At 39.5% G+C, this 16,115-nt stretch overlaps 1 protein-coding gene across 1 annotated transcript in view; it reads left to right on the top strand.

Moving 5' to 3' along the window:
- Positions 1 to 16,115, top strand: part of LOC131679493 (uncharacterized) — a 116,159-nt gene that overhangs the window by 75,541 nt on the left and 24,503 nt on the right. The gene's annotated exons all lie outside the window — the stretch shown is intronic.

Here is a 16,115-nt window from a genome sequence, read left to right as displayed (position 1 = left end):
TAGCATTTAAAAGCCGGCTAAAAACTTTAAGCATCAAATACGGACTGAAGTCTAAAGTTACCTTAACAGAATTAAATTTCAAAATTATAACTGTATTATAAATTTAATCTCGTTAGTAGTTAATATAACTGAAAATGATAGCAATTATCAATATGAGAAATAAGCTTGTGATCGGGAAACCACCCCCACCCACCCCCTTAAAGTCAACTAAACCCGTACAACTTTATTAAAACTGAACTTTAAATTATAATCACAAAAATCGAAGAAGTCTACGCTATAGGTGTATCGTTCAATATAATAGAAATGGTTTTACGAAGCATGGTCTATCCATCATTTTAAGGTAAACCAAGTTAGATATTCTGCATTACTTGACTGAAAAATCTCTACAAAGTGGCGTTTACAGAACTTTGAAATTCCACTTGGTTACTGATATATAGTGAAAAACGTAATCCTGATTGAAAGTTATTTAAAACATTCAATTAACGGAAAAATAAAAATATTCTGCATCCAGATGTGTTTCAATTTTCGTCCCACTAAATTTGATCTTCACGCTCCCCCTCTTGCTTTATTGTTTCGCCCCCGTGCTCCCGCACACAATTTCACGAATCCTCTCATGCTACAACATCACAGAGTAGGCAATTGAGAAAAGATTAGACAAATCCAGGTCATAATGTCAATAACCAAGTATTAAAGATATAATATGTTATACGATATTCGCACTACAGAGTTAAAACACGTTATAATAATTAGTAACAAGAAAAATGCCATTAATGTTGCGTTAAAACACGGTTTAACTCGTAGTATGAACGTAGTATTAACTTACTAGAGCTTGCTTTTATAGATCTATTCACGGTTTTCGGTTAAAAATGACTCATTTTCCAAGGTCAACAATTCTAAAATGGTCAAAAACGAACCATTCGTTAAATAAATGAAATTACTAGAAAAATACGCTAAATGCTTGAAAAATCAGAACACCCAAGGCTCCCTCTATAATTACAGTGAAGATTGTCTGATTCTACCGTAAAATATATTTGGAAACTCTCTTTTTTCGTATTTGTACAGGATTCAAAACTTATTTACTTCGGTTTTGCAGCAGGTGCAATAGATACGTCAATGAATATGTCAAGCATACGTTTTCAAAGGCATTTTCGAAGTATCAGCTGATATTCTTTTTGTAAATCCTGTCTGAAACAATTCGATTTTTTTGTAGTTGCCTTAAAATAAATAAAGCATTTCGTTCAAATCTTTCGAATGTTACTTCAGATACTCACTTATTTTAGTCACAGACAGACACTCCGTTGTATTTGTTTTTAACCCATTCATGCCCATGTTGTTTGTGGACAACAATGTTTTTAAACAGCTATAATTTTTAATTAAGGTAAGATTTGCTCACAAAAACAAGTAAGGCTAATAAATATGACTGTTACCTTTCATTTGAGTATTAACACTTATAAGAATCAGCTCTAGAACTGAAGTTATTGTAATTAGTCTGATTGGATTTTGATGGAGCAGTGCTGCCAGGGACAGTTTGCTTTGACGACGGAAATTGAATTTCGTTATGTTGCAATATTATTGAAAACAGATAAAACTTATCAATTTAGACTGTCTTTGGCTGCGTTTTCCACGCAAGTGGACTATTGTAAATATTCTAGGAAAATTGTTTTGATCATTGGAAGGTAAAAAATGAGCAGCTTCTAGCACTGCGAGGGAAGCACCTATCATTAAGAAAGAAGGCTTTTCGTGTTTCTTTATCCCACCGTAGTAAAAATAGTTTTGAAACCCTACATACACTAGACAAAAGTTGGGAATGAAAGGGTTAAAAATGAATTTACAGACAAATTAATTTTTAGCTTGTTTCTCTATAAACTATTAAAAAGATGAGTAGCGAGGATGAATTTTGATAGGTTTTGTCTTCCTTACAGAGAAAGCCTATAATGCAGTTCGATATTTTGCATACTTTTTAGAATCCGCCTATCATGAATATATAGGGGAGCCCGGGGCTAGTTGGCGGTTGGAGTAAGTTGGCGGAATCCCTTTTTCTCTGTTTCTATTAGACATATAGCGCTGCCTCTACTTGTGTACCTCAAGTTATATGAAACCCGTTATCCAATGTGTTTTTTTTTTTTGCAAAACGATTTGTTTGGTGGAAGTTGTGGGTGATATTGTGTTTTCGAGCATACCAAGTAAATTTTCTGAATTTTAATTACTTTGCGTTATTTAGGGTAATTTTCAATCTATTTCCCGAATGATTATTTTTTTCGATAGTGCGCGAAAAATGCTTTCAGTATCCGTATAGATATAACTTCTATCCAGAAACAAAAGTTTTTTTTAAATAGTTTTTAATAAAATATGCGTTGGGGTGTTGGAGGTGCTGCACGCGGGGCAAGTTGGCGGTACTATTTACAGTGCAAAAAAGTCATCAAAAATTTTATTTCTGGAATTCACTCCAAACTAAGAAAATCTTTTTCTTGTGTATCTCGCCAATGTAGGAGACCTTTATTCCGGCCAATTGCACGAATATTTTCGAAAATTTGCTTTTGTATAGGGAGTACTAGTCAAAGTCAAAATGCCGGGGTATTAAAACTGAAATATAATAGTAAACAGTGGCGTAGTAGCGGGGGGGGGGGGTTGAAGACGAAACCCCCCCCCCCCCCCCCGAAATATTTTGGAGAATTTTGCAAAAATTCAATATGTTAAACAAAAATATGCCTAAAATTGTAAATAAAATTCTCAAAGTTTCATTTGCTAAAGTTATCTTGTGAAAATATTTCCTTGTAGTGAAAATTGGCTGCAGACTCGACACCTACCTGACGGCACGGTGTGGAGGCTAGCTCAACCGCCGAGGACTATAACAAGTAGATCGCGGCGAAGCGAGGAGCTGGGAGCTTATTAGTTCACGAAACGGATATCGGTACCGAGAAAAATTTCCCCACATTCTGTAGTCCTTGACTGACGGCGAACATGGACTGGAGAGTGTGAGAGAAGTATCCCCATAGAGACCACCAGGCGATTCGCTACCGCATCAGCCAATGGAACCCTGCTGCAGCATGAAGAAGGACGGGCCGCAAGCTAAAGTGGAAGACGAAAGACTTTAACGAAAACCTAGTTACTTCGGCGAACAACGTAATCAAGTACGTTGATGCGGCTGATCTAACAAGAAGGATTGTGACGGCTTGTGACGATACAATGTCACGAAAACTAGGGCCATGCAGTAGACGGCGTACACGCTTCTTGTCATAGATCCAGAAGGCAGGCTCAGATCGTAAGAACGGAGAGTGAGAGAATAGCGCAAGCGACGTTTCGAGAATGTAGGGACTCTTTAAAACGGGAGATCAAGCTTAGCAAGCCAATTGCCATAAGTAGCTGTGCTGAGAAATAAACGCCAATCCCTGGGGGACGCGTACTGAGTCGTCATGACGAAGACGAGGGTCCGTCGACACCAGCTGAAATATACCCGGGTAAGCTAAAGATAATCGTTGAGGGTCTCTTCCCGAATCACGATTCAACTACCTGGTCACCGACACCGTACGGTGAAGAAGAAGGAGGTAACACAGCCGAGTGGTAAGTGACCAACGACGAGCTCAAAGAAGCGTCGATGTGACTAAAATCAGAGAAAACCCTCTGTCCGGATGAAATACCAACCGTGGCGCTGAAAGCTGCGATCCTGACATATCCGGACATATTCAGGATGCTATTGCTGAAGTCTTTAGATGATGGTAATCCCCGAAATGAGGAAGGTGCAGAAACTGATGTTGCTGCTAAAGTCAGGGAAGTCACCGGGCCATCCAGCCTCGAATAGACCAATGCTGCAGCGTGACATAAAAGAATGAGCCAGATTCTGAAGAGCTACTACCAGAGTAGAACACTGCTGTACCAGACGAACAAACGGGCAATATGCAATGCGAGTCACAGCGGGCGTTCCTCAGGGCTCCATTCTCTGTCCAACACTTTGGAATGGGATGTACGATGGAGTCTTAACACTGCGGCTTCCTAGGAAAGTGAAAATCGTTGGTTTCGTGGACGATGTGTCACTAACGGTGAGACACTTGAAGAAATGGAGGTGTCGGTGACGGAGACAATGAAACCGCGAAAAGTTGAACAGGATGCTTCGATTGCTGGTCGTACGAGTTGCGATCGCGTACCGGAGGCAGAATGCTTTGTCGCCCAGATGATCCCCATCTGCATTACCCTGACGGAGGATATCAAGTGCTACAAACAATGAAACGCCAGAAACGTGAGAAAGATTATGAGAATCCATTCGATGGTGACGTGGCAGCAGGAATGGGACAATACGGAGAAAGGAAAGTGGACCTACCGGCTCATCCAAACCTATCGGCGTGGGTCAATAGAAAGCACGGAGAGATGACCTTCCACCTGACACAGCTCCTACCGAGCCACGGCTGCTTAAGGAGTATCTTCATCGGTGTGGGTACACAACGTCAACACTGTGCTTGGAGTGTGAGATCGTCGAGGAGACACCGGAGCGTCTTTGAATGTCCGAGGTTTGAAGTCTTTGAATATTCGAGGAGAGTCTTTGAATGTCCGAGGTTTGGAGTGATGTGCAGGGAGCTACTTAAAACGGTCCTCACCATCATCAACCCGGATAATGTAGCCTACAGAATGACAAGCAACGTAAAGACGTGGAACGCAGTAAACAGAGATATGATGTAGATCAGTGATTCTCAACCAGGGGTCCGCGGACCCCTAGGGGGCCACGAAGTCATTGCTGGGAGTCCGTGAAGAAAAATATATTTTCCGAGTGCATATTGAAATTTCGAGTCATGTTTCCTAACAAATTGAAAATAACATATTGATAGCATACAAAATTGATGTTTAACTATAGGGGTCCGCAGCAACCCAGTATGATATCTAAAGAGTCATTGGTACGAAAAAGGTTGAGAACCGCTGATGTAGATCATGACCGTCTTACAACGGAATGGACATCGAACCTCCGAGGACTAGTCGAGTAGACTGCAACAGAGCAGCGAGTATGAGTCGTCGAAACGCCAGCGAACCGGACGTCACGCTCCATGCGGATTCGTCAGACCGACCACGGCACCCCACCGGTTGTTCCGATAGAAAATAGCGAAAACCAAAGAAGAATCGATATTGGGAGACCTTTTTTCGCCAGGGAACTCTCCGGTAGCGTAAGCTTGATTCACCGCTGGGGACTAGACTGAGTGGACAGCGACGAGGCACCACTAGTCACGGGTCATCGGCGCACGAGTGCACCGGACACCCTGCTTCACCAGAATCGCCGAACTGACCTTGGCACCTAGCTGATTAGCTCGATCTCGGGAGAACTTCTCGCGCCGAGGAATTCTCTGTCGGAGTAGGTCAGGTCCATCGTCTATCGAATAGACCGAGTTGTTCGCGAACAAGTTGAGGAGCTGAATGAATCATCAAGGAAGTAGTGCTAAATGGCCCAAGAAGAGAACTAAAGGGCTTAAAGGAGTTGGGGTGCTAAATGGCACCGGCCACGGAGCCAAAGGGCTCAAGAAGTTGTAGTACTGAAACCAAATAAGAATCGGTATCGGGAGAACTTCTTTCGTCTGGGACCTCTCCGTCAGCGTAGTCAGATTCACCGCCGGGAACCAGACCGCGTAGATCGCGACGATACACCACCAGCCGCGCCGGGGCTCCAGCAAACCGGATGCCCTACTCTACCGGAATCGCCGAACTGCTTGCAGCACCTGGCTTGTTGGCTTGCTTTCGAACTTCTCTCGCCGGGGAACTTTTCGTCGGAGTAGGCTAGATCTATCGTCGGGGACTAGACCGAGTAGTTCGCGAACCAGTCGGAAGCTCAACGAGGAAGTGGTACTGAATGGCACAAGGGAACTGAAGGGCTCAGTAAATTAGACAGTCTGAAGTTTGCCGCCCAGATTGTCCTCGTAGGGGAAGAGCATTAATTCTATACCAACAGCTTTCCTACCTTGACTACCCAAATCCGTTCCCTGAGTTGTTGGTTTTGAACATTTTTTTCCTGCTCAGAATGTTTTTGAACATTTTTTCATATATATACAAAAAATTTCATATCCCCCCCCCCCCCCCCCCCCGAAAAATTTTCTTACTACGCCACTGATAGTAAATGTCGGTTAATATACAGTTTTCTCGAAAATGCATGCAGCACGTTCCAAAAGGACCCTTGAAGTAATTGCATCTCCATTTGATTGCTAAGTTTTTAGCGTATCCTCACGTACCGCCAACTTACCCCGGGGCCGGGGTAAGTTGGCGGGTTTTCCGCGTCACATATTTTTGTCTCTAAAAATGGAGACAATGCATCAAACACTTTAAAAAAAATCAGAGATGTTGTCAACAGTCTGCTCTTTCATGCCGCGTGTTTTATTTTGCAAAATCTACTTACATCAAAACGGCGAAAATTGCAAACTGAAAACACCGCAAACTAGCCCCGGTCTCCCCTATTCGTAAACACCAAACATTGCGTTACTATTAGTAGTTTAGCTGAATTGTTAATAACATATTTTAGAAATCGAGTACAACTGTGCGGGATTCGAGGGCTGAATCTAACTATCTTCACTGCTACTGTTTAGGTAGATGGCAGTCTTGCAGCCAGTGTTTCAAAAATAATTTGTACTTTCATTTAGTTAGAGATAGAGAAGGGCAAGTGAATCGCGAATCGATCAAAAGAATCGACTCTTGAAAAAGAATGAGTGAGCCGCGATTCTTTTTTGAAAAGTTCTGATTCTTTTCAAAAAATCTGCTGTTGAGTAACTTGTGGGTGTGTATAATTACAAAGTGTATAACGGAATAATTTTTGTAAAAGTTGCCTATTTCTGCGTGCATTTAGCGAAGCCAGCAGTCAGTTAGAACGCCTCCCTCATTCAGTCACTTCCAAGCTTACCGAAGTTTCACACAGAATCGAATGCCTTCAGTTCAGAAAAAAATATAAATCAATTCACTAACAAAAGCATTTATTTGTTGAATGTGAATGGGGAATGTCTATTTTAGAATTTACAGCATAAGTGAACTACTTGTCTGATGCATTTTTGCTCGATAATTCCACTCAGAGCCAGCACAGAAACAAAATTCAGTATGAAACTGAAATTGAATTTAAACCGAAAATAACTGAATGAATGCGCTGCACCGAACAACAGTCGATACCTTTTTTCGTGCGAATCGGACACGATTCGCTCACTAATCTGAATCGGTTTGCCCATCTCTAGTTTGAGATGTTGACCTTAGAATGTGAGCTATTTTCATTCGAAAAAAGTGAACAACTCTGTACATACAAGTGATAACAGGGTAGCGTATTTTACAAAATAGTCTATTCCAGCTGTCCACATAACTTTATAGAACAGTGATTCTCAAACTTAGGGTCCGCTGACCTCTATGGGGCCGTCTAGTCGTTGGTTCGCGAAGAAAAATATATTTTCCGAAGGCATATTGAAATTTCAAGTCTTGTTTCCTAACGAACTGAAAATAACATATTGATAGCATACAAAATCGATGTTTATCTGTGGGAATCCACCGCAACCCAGGCTAATTTCTAAGGAATCCGTGGTACGAAAAAGGTTGAAACCGCTGTTCTAGAACATTAGAAATTAAAAATGTTTTCAGAGGCCTTCCACAAACAACGCCCTTTATCTCGAAAACCAGAATTTTTCGTAAGAAACCTTCTTGGAACGTTTTTCTACAACTTTACTGAAGTGAATATCTTTCTATCTGAATCATCGATCCGATAAGATCGAAAGAAGGGGCGTATCATTCCAAGAAACTTTTTATTCTTTGGTACCACTGTAGAACGAGGCGAAGATAAAAACCAATTGAAAGGAAAGAATGCTATATGGCAGCGGTTCTCAACCTTTTTCGTACCACGAACCCCTTAGAAATCACACTGGGTTGCGAAGGACCCCCACAGATAAACATCGATTTTGTATGCTATCAATATGTTATTTTCAGTTTGTTAGGAAACAAGACATATACCGAAAATATATGTTTCTTCGCGAACTCCCAGCAACGACTTCATGGCACCCTAGGGATCCGCGGACGTTGCATTAAATTTCGCCACTTTTCAAAATTGTTCAAATATAATGAAATAAAAATAATAATAGGGGAGGTTCGTTGACGTGTATTCTAGCAATGCTCAAAATAAATACTATCGAATATTCTAACGCTCAATCATAAAATCTATATATATATTTTCCAACGACAAAAAGTCATCGCCATTTTTAATTTTCAGGAAAATTGGTGCTCTACAGGTATGACTCTAATTAGGATTAAAAATACGTTATGAACTATTCCTGTTTAAATTAATTCAATTTGCACAGTTTAATCGTCTTAGTTTGATTTTCAATGTTTGTCGAAAAAAAAGTTCAGAACGTAAAGAAGATCAAATTATTATTTGGGGGCGAAAATTGGGAAGGGGGCAAGGAATGATACTTTTACTCTAGATCTTGGAATTGGCTCAAGTTATATTGATGTTTTAAATGTTTTTCTATGTAAAAATATCTGAAGAACAAAATGGAATAAAAATTTTCAAAATAAAAATACATGTATTGCCAGAAAAATTTAGTTTTACATTTAAACTGGAAATATTGCATATTTGACAACAGGCCATACGAATTTTGTCATCAACACGCTCTTATAATACGTGTGAGTGCGACTTTTGTTTACATTTTTAGCAAAAACTCTCAATATAGTCAACCAATCTTTGGAATATTTGAGAGATAAATAAAGAATTAATTGAAGTAGAGTAGAGTGGGTCAAGTAGGTCAATTTTTTGGCGAGCTCGTACGATGGTATTTTGCACTAATTTTGACAAATAAACACTCGTTGGAAAGTTTATACATCTGGCAACGTTTTGGCAAAAATGATTTTATGCTTGGCTAAATATTTTTCAAGCTAAATCCAATAAGGCAAACGTACTTTTTTCGATGTTTTTAAAATCTGGGGGTAAGATAGGAAGGAATATTCGAGGTTAAATAAAACAATGTACACATCTTGAAAATCAGTGCACTTGAAAATGACTTCTTCGGTGCCGCGTCGTCGCCAGAGTGTGGAGTTGAAGTTATGCATTCCGGTTCTTCGATCATGGTTTTTGTCGATTGTCTATTTCAACAACACCTTCAATTATTATATTGTTAATTCACGCGAAATATCTGACGCGCTTTAATTGATGACGAGCACTTTGCTTTCACACGTGCAGGTAATGTTTCGAACGGAACCTTGAATTGTTTACAGGCTGATCGAATACTGGTGCCATCTTGAACAGATGCAATTGCTTACTTTATATCCTCTTCACTTCGTTTTGGTGTTCTTCGCACGAAATTACAATTTTCCTATCAAAATAATTCAGGTTTACATTATAGTAGTCTCCTCTAGTGCCCAAAAACAGCCGAAATGACAGTCATCAACGATGTTCTCTACCGTGCATCTAATTCACGCAACACGAGCGACCTCTACAATAACATAGCTAAGATATTACCCTATACTTATTGTACTCCCATACCTATTTGACCCCATTCTACTCTATCAGTTGTTTTCTCTGAATTGTATCTACCATTTATAAGTCCCGAGAAATGGCGCTTCTCATAAAATAGTACAACAGTGACGACATGTGAATATTTGTTTAATCAATATTTACTTTTCATAGAAAAACTTTGCTCGTTGATTCTTGTTATAATTTTCTTTTTTCCTTTTTTTCGACTATTTGTAGTCACATTTTCTTTTTTTCATTTTAACGATATTCAATTAGCTAGAGATTACTAGGTAGGGAAAATTATGAAAATTTAGTGCCATAGTACTGAAGTGAGAGCATGGGTGTGAAGTAAACAGATCGGAAAACTAAAAGTGGCAGGGTCAATAAAACAGGCTTAATACCTTACGGGCTCAACTTTTGTCTTCTGTTGATGGGAGTCGAGTAAAGACAGACTGGTTCTCACGGCAAAGAGGGACAAGTCTGTCGATGGACGAGATGGAGCGTTGGCTTAAAGAGGTCATCTATCTGCTGTATTATCGACCTCGCAATGCAGTAGCGGAACGTTCGTATAAAAAAGCTGCATAGAGGTAATGCTACATAACCACTAGAGTGGTATAAAAATTAGATTCCTGTTCCGATCAACTTTTTGGATACCATTTGGGTCCTAGAACGACTGTGTAAATTCATAGCTTGATAAGTGAAACTATATTTTTGTGCCCACTGTTTACACTTGCACAAAATAATCACTCCAAAAGTCTCCCATTGCGTCCCAAAAATAAATCGGTAGTCTCGAGAATCACGAAACGATCTGACGCTTGTGGAAAAAGTTATAATGCAATCTTGTTCTATGTGTCTAAATCAATGATCTGAACTGTTTAGTCACTTCACAAGAGTTTTGAGGTATAAATTGAGGCTTCTTTTGTACATAATAAGAGAAAATCAACAATTTTGTAAATAATTCGACCGTCAGCAGCAGTGATGCTATGATTTAAATTTTCATCAATCTTCAGAGCATCAGTTCGTTTTTACTTAATAACTTTTTCACAATAGTCAGATCGTTTCGTAGTGATCGAGACTTTGCTTCCTTGAAAATTTTTGAAACATTTTCTATAAAAATCTTGCATTTATTTATTTTCTGTTTTGGAGGCAACTTTTGGAAGAATTATTTTGTAAAAGTCGATTTTCCCATACGAAATCCCATGTAAACTTTAAACCTTAGGCGAAAAAATATAACTTCTCCGATCGAGTTTAGAATTTGCAAAGTTATTCTAGAACCCAAATTGAACCTACAAAGTTGCTCGGAACAATTTTTTTTTCATATAACCATACCTCTCCTGAACTAACTGCAGAATACATGTCACAATACGGAGAGAAGTAAAATCTGTTACACCTAATGCGTGGAGAAATTTCTTACCAGGTACACCTAACGGGATTCTTGTAGTGAGGATGAAGGTCGAAAGATCTATTCCCTTCCACTTGACTTTAAAACTCGTGTAAGTACTGTCGTCAGACTGCGCACCACGGACAATTATGCGCGAAGATGCCGAGAAGAATGCATCTAAACCGATTGACAACGCATCCGCGGAAAATCAACCCAGAGTAAATTTATGGCAAATCAAAGTAATTTTGCATCCATTTTAATAAGTTTAGCATCATTTTGATAGCACGGTGGTACCAGTTAATATGGAGATTTGAGTTGTGGCCGCACTCTTTAACCCGGAACTCCGGAACCGGAAGTTCAATCAATAAAAAATTCAATAGCCGATGGGAAGGTTGCACCTTTCATTTGAGAATAAGTTTATGCAAATCGGTCCAGCCATCTCTGAGGAACAGAGGTGACATTTTTGTTTCCACATACACACATACACACAGACAGACATTTTCCGATGTCGACGAACTGAGTCGAATGGGATATGACACACGGCCCTTTGAGCCGGGATTAGGTTGACCAATGACCATGTTCAGAGTGATTATATAACCTTTCTATATGAGAAAGGCAAAACGTGCACAGTTCGACTTAAGAGGTCATCGAATACGTCCACGAAATCCTCCAACTGTATTCGTATTAGCTAGCAAGGATGTTGAAGGTCTGACAGGGGAAATCGGCCTTTTGTGCGATAAGGGACCATCCATAAATGACGTAGCATTAAATCGGGGAGTGGGGAGTTTTGTAATTTGTGATGATGTGTGACGGCAGGGGGTAGGGGGTCATGTCGTGCTTCATAACTTTTTAAAGGGAATAGGGGTTGACCTGATGTCACGACAATCTTACCCGTTTCATCTAACTGACATCGTTATTTTAATTTTTTACGGGGACAAGGGAGGGAGTAGGGTTACCGTCAAGCTACGTAATTATAAGGGGGTATTTAGAAGTTTGTGACAAAATGCTACGATGGGGGAGGGGTGTTAAAAATCGCTCGAAATGCTACGTCATTTATGGATGATTCCTAAGACTGTAGGACTGTTGGATAACGGAGATCAGGTGTCGATCCTAGAGGTACGCAGTGAACAGTTGTTGAAGAAGCTCAAGTTGAAGAGGTTTCAGCCTAATATGAAGCTCTTAGCAGCTGAAGGCGAGAGGCTAGCGGTCCAAGGATATGTTCACCTTCCGATTACCTTTAACGGCAAATCGAAGCTTGTCACATCTTTAGTTACGCCATCGCTCAGAAGCTGATGGCTTTTAAGTATTAATTTTTGGCGAGTTTTTGGAATTGAACCCACGATTAAAGAAACGCACGAAAATTTGATATAGGAAGTTGGAATTGAGTATGGGGAGGAAACCAAATTAACTCCAGAACAAAAGCAGGAGCTAGACGCAGTTAAAAAGGAACTCAATGTATTTGTAGATGGCCAATTTCTAGAGACAACACCGTTGATCTACCATCAAATTTAATTTATAGAAGAATACAGATTGGCCGCCCGGTACGACTAAGTCCGTATCCGTATCATATAATCCCAGACTTTATGACGCATTACCTCTGCATCTAAACATCCCAATAGCAGTGTACATCATAAGATCCCGGACATTACTGCGCAGAACTGCATTTGGATCTTTTTATACAAAGATGATTGGATTTTTGGACTCTTGCTTTCGGATCTGAAGAGGCACTTTTGTGCACCATACTGTCCCAGACATTGTAAATCTCACTGATTTGAGACGTTATAAGCTGGAACGATATGACGCAATACCTGTGTGCCATAACATCCGAAACTATTATGAGGTTATGAGGCACAAGTGATCCGTCGTAAGGTTCGAACATAATGCATGAGTTCCTATGCAGTTCTTATGCGTCATATTATCCGAAACTATGAGTGCGTCATGGAATCTCGGACATTATGACACAGTGACATTCTCCTTGCGCCTCATAAAGGAATATCCATAAATGACGTAGCATTATATGGGGGAAGGGGAGTTTTGCATTTTGTGATGATGTGTGTCCACAGGGGGGTAAGGGGTCATATCATGCTACGTATCTTTACCCGTTTCATCTAACTAACATCGTTTTTATTATTTTAAATTTTTTACGGGGTCAAGGGGGGGGGGAGGTTTACCGTCAAGCTACGTAATTACCAGGGGGTATTTAGGGGTTTGTGACGAAATGCTACGATGGGGGAGGGGGGGGGGGTGATAAAAATCACTCAAAAATGCTACGTCATTTATGGATGATCCCTAATGTCCATGATGCTGTGACTCGACCCCCCCCCCCCCCTTCCAATGTTTGCTCGGCCTTTTGACTCTATGCCATGGCGAAGATGTACTTAATCCACGCATTCCAATGATAGCACATGATATATCATTAGAATTGAAACGTCTTCAGTTTCCTGCAGATGCGTTTCTGGGTAATAAATTGTTCAGCTTGCAGTTAGGGTTGTGGTACCGGTAATACCGGTACCGAAAATCCCGGGAATACCGACCCATTTTTGGTACCGTATTACCGGTACTAAACAAAAGCCAATACCGGTATTTTCGGTACTATACAATTTTTTATGACAAATATGTTAACTCTGCAGGGGGATCTGTTTCAAAATATCGGACTGCAAGATAACGTTTAATTATATTAATTTGCCTTCTAGATAAATCGTTGAGATTACACCTTTATGTGGGAATGAGGTGAGCCATCATCATAATAATTCTAGAAGTTAAAGTTTTATTAGCGACATTCTGATTGGTTTCCATTATTCACTGGGTGGCGCGTAATAAGACTATGGTCTAAGTCATGTCTGTATTTGGTTTGCTCTTAAACCTTTATCTATAATAGAACGAACAGCGATTTAGTAGCTAACAGTTTTAGAGTTGGTGAACTGCTTCAAATGGGGCGATTTGTAATTATTGGTGATCGGAAAATTCAGCAAAACTCCATAGTTTACAGGAAAGCAAAGAGCCTGGATATGCGTTAGAGAATAGTAGGCAAACGACATAAAGGTCGAAACCAATTTTCAGAAAAGCAAGAGAGGAAATGCGATTAACCTGCTCGGATTTACTGCCATTCTTGCTTTGATTTACTGTTGTTAATAGGGTTTCATACATCTACCATCTGTTCAAGTCGACGAAAGTCGCACCACTTAGCAGTTATTGATTTCAAAGTGGCCTAGATTTCGAAATAAAAGAAGGTGCCCCATACGAAAAATATCTTCTGTGAAATGAGTCTTGCCATTCCGAAGCAATTAAAAACAATAAACATGTTTTTTGATCAGCAAAAATCAATCATCTGAGAATAAGATCATCAGTTTGAGCATTCAATTTCAGTTTGAAGCTTTATTCGAATTTTTAAAAAAAAATATTCGAGTACCGGTACTTTACCGGTACTACCGGTACTGAGGGCTTCAGTACCGTATTACCGGTTCTCGCCAAAAAGGGTCGGTACTGCGAACCCTACTTGCAGTCGGTTTTGCGTTCCAGGTGCAGTTTGCATTTGCTATAACTATCAACAAGGTTAACCTTCTTTAGGTGTAAACTCGAACTCAGTTTTAAGAATCATTTTCAACCAAATCTATATGAATTGGTACTTAAATTGTTTGTTGGAGTGTAAATTTTCAGTTTCTGGTAAATATTACCGTTTTTCACCTTACTGGTCAGTGGGAATCGGTGCCGAATGGGGTCATGTTTGGCCAATTCCGGCGGTATACTATTGTACCCCTGGAATTGGCCTCGAAATCGTAATGCGGGACATCCAAGATCGATCGTATCACGTACAAATTTAATATATACATTCTCATTTTTGTTTTGTTTGTGTTTATTATTAGTATTCTGTCAATAAACCTGTGATTTATGATGACGGTTCTGCATATATCTATGGATGCCAAATATGACTTCATTCGGCACCGATTCCCACTGACCAACCAGGTGAAAAACGGTAATATTTACCAGAAACTGAAAATTGAAACTCTAACAAACAATTGAAGTACCAGTTCATATAGATTTGGTTGAAAATGCGTTTTAAAACTGAGTTCGAAATCGGAGTCAATATGACCCGCTAACACCTTATTCGTAACTTGTTTGTACAGTTCTTCGGGAATGAGCGAAAATATTGAAAATCGTTGCTCACCATGAAAGAGGAATAGTCAAGAAATTCTAAACTTCTAGGTGCAAAACTTAAAAAGTTATCGCATTTTGAAAGTTCATTCCTAAAGAAGGTTAAAGAACAATCGTTGAAATTTTGCAATGCCATTTTAAAAACAGTCTTTCATCAATGGAAAATTATACGTTGCTTACTCGATAAATTATTTATTTACTGAAAAATTTTCTTTTTAAAATGAAATAATTTTCGAATAAATTACGTTGAGTTCTGTTATTGACATAGGTTTTCTCTGTCATTAAAGCGTAGCAAAGTACGCCGGACAAAAGCTAGTAAATAAATAAAAATAGAAATAAATAAGCACAAATCTTCCGTTGTTGCCTTTGTGGTCAGTTGCATAATAAAATATTCACACATAAATCGTACAATTAAAAGCCTATATAGTGATAATGCACTGGCGAACGAATGATTAACACCGTAAGTAGGTTTATTTATTTATTAAATTTACAAACGATTTAACGATGCATCCGAAGAAAATCCGAACCCATGCCACGTGAAGAGGGTGGAAAGCGGAATAAAAACATGTTTTCATCGAATTCATTAGAGTTTACCCACATGCCGTGTGGTTTTAGCAAGGGCAAGATACATTCTTCAATTGCAGGGTTTTCGCCTTATTGTGGAAAATTTTCAGCGCAGTTCATCTCAAGTGCCCTATTTCCATACTATTAGACATTGAATTTGATACGGTCTGAACAAGTTCTATCTCAGGGTTATCGGCCAGTAAGGATGACATCGAACGATGTGGTAAAGGCGACGAAAATTTTTCTTCGTATTTTCGATAAATTAATTCGAAGCTAGAGCCTATCGCTTTTACTTCCGATGATAGTAAGATAAAACAAATCAAAGTTCACACCTTATAAGTATAATAAATTTTTCTATCAAGCCTATATCCGGCGATTATTTAGCATATACTGATGGCTATAGAACACTCTGTGAAAATTGCGTGTTTGAATTCGGGGGAACTTCTTTAATATGTTTTGACGTGAACAAATTCGCTTGGAACCCACTGTACTCTCTAGAACGCGCAATTCCTCTCCTAGCTGATATAAAAACAAAAATTGTTCTCCAACATTCGACTATATAACAGCACCGGCTAGTTA

The sequence above is a fragment of the Topomyia yanbarensis genome, chromosome 2 (genome assembly GCF_030247195.1).
Source record: "Topomyia yanbarensis strain Yona2022 chromosome 2, ASM3024719v1, whole genome shotgun sequence".
In the NCBI taxonomy this organism is placed as follows: Eukaryota; Metazoa; Arthropoda; class Insecta; order Diptera; family Culicidae; genus Topomyia; species Topomyia yanbarensis.
The sequence above is the reverse complement of the archived record's forward strand: the minus strand, read 5'-3'. Positions and strand labels throughout refer to the sequence as shown.